At 44.7% G+C, this 5422-nt stretch overlaps 1 non-coding gene across 1 annotated transcript; it reads right to left on the bottom strand.

Moving 5' to 3' along the window:
- Positions 1–322: 322 nt before the first annotated feature.
- LOC120256737 lies at positions 323–429 on the bottom strand. Its single transcript, XR_005535398.1, has one exon. It is a non-coding gene; the product is annotated as a small nucleolar RNA R71 (small nucleolar RNA).
- Between the last annotated feature and the right edge of the window lie 4993 nt (positions 430–5422).

Below are 5422 nucleotides of genomic sequence, written 5' to 3'. Positions count from 1 at the left end.
ATTCAGTGTGCATGCTCCCACCGTGCCTGCTAATAACTTTGAAATCAAAGCAAGCACAATTGGGATGGTCCAAAATTCCGTACAATTTGATGGGTTGGCTGATGAAGACCCGCATGCTCATTTGTCTCGCTTCCTCCAAATTTGTTCCACCTTCAAGATTAACTTAGTGTCCGATGATGCGATAAGATTGAGATTATTCCTTTTCAGTCTAAGGGGAGCAGCATATAGATGGCTCACTTCATTGGCTCCGGGATCGATCACCACATGGAAGGAAATGGTGGACAAATTTCTTGCTAGGTATTTCCCACCAAGCAAAGCCGCTAGATTGAGACAAGAGATTTCTGCATTCCAACAAGGGGACTCCGAGACACTCTTTGAGGCACATGAGAGATTCAAGGATCTCCTACGCAAGTGTCCCCATCATGGCTTTTCCTCGTGGATGAGGATCCAGATGCTTTGCAATGGCCTGAATTATGCAACCAGACAGCTCATCGATGCTGCAGCAGGGGGGTCATTGAGTAGTAAAACCCCGAGGATGCTCGAAATCTTGATTGAAAAACATGGCAAGTAATGAGTGTCATTGGTCTACTAGGCAACAACCCCCTAAAGGCAGCTGGAATTTATGAGATAAATGACAACACTGCGCTAGCCGCCAAGGTTGAGGCCCCTAACAAAGAGATTCGATCGGTTTGTGTTGGGTACGAGCTCAAATTCAGTGCGCTTTTGTCTTGCGAGACTTATGGGGCCGGGCATGCTCACTGTTTGAGTGCCCAATTTCAATAGCCTCGGATGCCCCAGCTTGAGACGAGTTGATTATGTTGGGGAGCTCCCGGAGGCCCGGGGAATCCTTATGGAAACACATATAATCCGGGGTGGAGGAATCACCCAAATTTTTTTCTTGGGGTCAACAATGAGAACATCGGCCCCCGTAGCCACTGGGGGACTTCCACCTCAACCTCTTCAAAGATCCCGAGAAGAAGTTCACCACTGAAGATGTGTTAGCAAGGTTTATGATCAATACCGAGGCAAAATTTGTGAACATCAACAACCAATTCGCTGAAGTAAACACTGTTTTGATGAATGTTCAAGCCTCCATTCAATCATTGGAAAACCAAGTGGGGCAACTTGCTAGGGCAAACTCGGAGCGACCGCCGGGTAGCTTACCTAGTAACACTGAAAATAATCCAAGGGAGCATTTGAAAGCCGTCACTCTCATGAGCGGGAAGCAGGTTAAAGCACGAGCCGAGGAGGGCTCAAGCACTAAAAATAATGGGGTAGCCGCACGGGAAGATACTAAGCCATCTGAGAGTGAACTTGAAGGGGTAAAGGAAAAACAAGATGAAGGAACCATTCAACTACCAACACCAAGGATACCCGAGTACAAGCCGGTGATCCCCTATCCGGCTAGGCTGAGGTAAGATAAGGACGAGGCTCAATTCAAGAAATTCCTCAATGTATTCAAGCAATTGCACATAAATATCCCTCTTGTTGAAGCGTTAACTCAGATGCCCAAGTATGCAAAGTTTATGAAAGACCCATCGACTAATAAGAGAAAAAATTGGAGGAATTAGAAAGCAGCTTGCACTACCACGGAACTCGCTCGCAATGATTCGGAGGAAGCTCCCCGAGAAATTGATCGATCCCGGGAGTTTCATTATTCCATGTGTGATTGGGGAAGGCATGCAAGAAAAAAAGCCTTAGCGGACTCGGGGCTAGCATCAATGTAATGCCTTACAAGTCTGCTTTTTAAAATTGGGATTAGAAGACATGAGGCCCACAAGGATAACGATACAACTTGCAGATCATTCTATCAAGAAGCCCCGCGGTGTTGTTGAGGATGTGCTAGTTAGAGTAGACAAGCTCATTATCCCTGTGGATTTCGTTATTCTTGATGTGGATGATGATGTTGAAGTCCCATTGATCCTCGGGCGACCGTTTCTTAACACCGCCGGTGCCCTTATTGATGTAAAAGGGGGAAAAATGACATTGAGAATGGGGGATGAGGAAGTCATTCTCACTCTTCCCGTGGCCATGAAACACACCTTGGACCACGACGATCCCCTCTACTTTACTGATGAAACTGATATGATTATTACTGATTGTGTGCAGGAGGTCTTGGCAATTAACCCCTTGGATGAATTCTTGGAAGGAATGGATAGCGATGAGTGCAAGGAGAACAACCCACTTCCCACACATGTAAAGCATGTAGGCTATGTGGGAACATTTCCGTGGCCGAGTAATAAGAAGAAATCAACCACAAGGAAAATTTGGTGTAAGAGGGACAAGAAACAGAAATTGGGGATGAATTGCACACTATCACCACCACGGGAGATCGATCGACTATTCTTCGAGGGAAAGGGTAAATTCCGTGTCTTTTCATGCCTCTCGATGAGTTTCCCATCTTGGAGCACTTCTCTTGGGCTTGGAGGTAAGTCCCCACCATTTGATCCACCTTGAGGTAAGAAAAAGGTACGTCGAGCTAATGACGTTAAACAAGTGCTTCTTGGGAGGCAACCCAAGTCTTTAAATTTGTCGTCCTTAAATTTTCGTATTTCTTTTAGTTGCTTAGTCTCTTTGTTGTGGTTGAATGCATATGCTCGTGAGGTTCTCATATTTTTGTTGTTATGCTCAACTCATGCTTAGGCTTGCTTGTGTAGCTTTGGACTTGAATTAGTATTGTTTAGTTGTGTTTCATTGTTATTTCGGCGTCCATGAGGTTGTAATTCGTATTTTATTGAGTTTGCGAGAGGAACCATGCCAATTTTTCAATTTTCCAGGTCCATACGGGCCGTGGCCCGTATGGACACTTGTGGCATGATCCGGGGCCTTGTGGCCATCCTTGCGGCCGCAAGGGACCTCTCGCGGGGACCCTGTGCGCTCAAGCTGTGGGCCTCACGGGCGCCATGCGCCCGCATGGGTGCCCATGAGGCTCTCGGCCTCACTGGTCGCGCGTGGGCTGAGAGGCTCACGGGCACCATGCGCCCGCATGGGCGCCCGTGAGCCTTTCAGGCTGGTTTTTTCCAGCCCATGAGGGCACCATGCGCCCGCATGGGACCCGCATGGGCTAGGCTGCCCATTAAAGGGGCTTTGTCCCCCTTTCTCTCTCCACTCTCTCCTCCTTCTTCTCCTCTTGTTTTCCTCTCATCTCTCCCTCACTCTACCTCATTTCTTCACCATTTTTTTTTTAGTTTTCTTCTCTAATCACCTCTCCTCCATCTTGCAAACTCACTCTTGGGTTTTAATCGGAGTTTTATCAACCGTTTCGCCGGGTCTCATCACCCCAAGCCTCCAAGCCCTAATTCTAGATTTTGCTACAAACTTGGTTTTATTGTGTTCTCACTTTATCCTTGAAGCTTGAATGACATATTTGGTTGTTGTGATGTAGTAAAACAAAATAAAGGCAAGTAAAAGGAAAAATATGTGCAAAAATGACTAAAAAGAAGCAAATGTACAGAATTGAAGAAATAATGGCTAAATAAATAAACTCTAAGTTTTTTTCGAGTATTCCTTGTGGGTCCCCGCAACGGCGCCAAAAAAACTTGATGAGCGATCCACAAGTGCACGGAGTCGTCAGGTAATACCCCTCGTGCGAGCACGAGAGGGTCGTATTCCCTGGGTCCAAGAATCTACTCTTACTTCCTCTTTGCGTATTGTCTAGCCAAATGATTCAAGGGTTTCTCTAATCTATTACTTGAAATAAAAAGAACTACAAATGGAGTCTATGATAAGGTAGGGGTATAAAAATCAGGGGAAAGAAATGGTCACGGATGCGGATTCCCTAGGGGCTACTAAAGTGCAAAGGATGCTAAGAATGTCATGCAATTGAAGGTTTGGACCCTAGAGATTTCCTAAATTAGATCAACCCGATGGTCACGGCAATTAACCCCTAATCCGGTATAAGTATTGACACGCAAATTTCTTCCGATCAAATCCTCATACGATTGTATTAACAAGAGGGGAAATCCCTAATTAGGGCCGAACACAACTTGGTCTAGCCCTAATGGTGGAGGGAGTGCAGAATACCCGATGGTCACGGCGTATTCGTACATGAATCCCTTCCAAACTTGGTGTGTCTAGTACAAGGGCGATGGTCACGCTACCAAGTACAACCTAGCAGTTGGTTTACAGAGTTCTCATGTAAGCAACACATCAAATGCACCAAGAATGAATCACAAATACACAACAATTGCAATAGACAAAATTAAATCATCCAAATACACAAGTTCACCCCAAGGTTCACCGGCATCCGGTGACCTTGGGGTCTACTCGTCCATGCGAACAAATACAAGCAACAAGTCCATGAAAACAACTACAAATGGCATAAGAAAACTCCCTCAAACAATAGAAGTAGGAAGACAAGCCAAGCTAGGTGGAAATGCTTCCACGGACGCCGCGATGGGGGCGGCTTCCCTCGTCGTCTACAAACTCCCAAAGAAGAGATCGATGAAGATCTAGCCAAAACCGAGCTTCTCCCTTTGATTTCCCTTCTCCAAAACGTGTGATCTTGCCTCCTAAAGACTGGTGAAAATCGGCTCCAAGAACTCTCCCAAAAACTCCTCCCTTTGCCCTAGAAAAATCGGTTTCATTTATATCCCGTCAGTCCATGCGCATCCATGCGGGCGCATGGAGCCCGTGAAGCTCACAGCCAAATGCCCGGGAAAAACATGCGTGCATGCTACGGCTATAGTGTTTTGCTACGATGATTTTTCGCTACAGTGCCGAGTATTAAGAATTTCCAGCAAACCTCACGGGCACCCATGCGGGCGCATGGAGTCCCGTGGAAACTCACGACCAAATGGTCGCAGACAAGAACAATGACCTGCTACAATACGCTACAATGCCGCTCTGTCGGGACCCCCAAAAAATGCCGCTTTTTGGTGTCGAATTCATCCCGATTTATATTTTTGAGCATCGTTCGACTCATTTAAGACATGCAACACCGAAATAACCAATTTAGACATAAAACGGGCATCAATTCGTTAACATATTCACAAATGATACAAGATTAATACATATAAAATACATACATTTAGGCGTTTATCAATGCAAACTTCGTACTTTTACGAAATTATGTTTTTGTACAATGCAAATCTTGGATACATGATCATTTGTATACTTACTTGGAAAGTAAATTGATTTGATGAAGAGTATCACGTTTTAGGGTTTAAAACTCATATTTTACTATTCATGATTTATGAATGTTGAAATCCTAATTTGAGAAAAAAAGGAATTTTTTATGCTATCTATGGTTTTTTACACTTGTGTATACTGTTATATGCTAATATGTTCTAATCTTTTTGTATTATGGCAAAAAAACCTAGCTTTGTAGTTTTTATCGATTTTTTTGGTGTATTCTATCATAATTGTGCTAACCCACTCATTGAGTGACTTAGGTTACTCACCCTCTCCTTTTCTATTCTAG

Source organism: Dioscorea cayenensis, unplaced genomic scaffold, assembly GCF_009730915.1.
Source record: "Dioscorea cayenensis subsp. rotundata cultivar TDr96_F1 unplaced genomic scaffold, TDr96_F1_v2_PseudoChromosome.rev07_lg8_w22 25.fasta BLBR01001593.1, whole genome shotgun sequence".
NCBI classification, from domain to species: Eukaryota; Viridiplantae; Streptophyta; class Magnoliopsida; order Dioscoreales; family Dioscoreaceae; genus Dioscorea; species Dioscorea cayenensis.
This window is presented reverse-complemented; position numbering and strand designations above follow the sequence as displayed.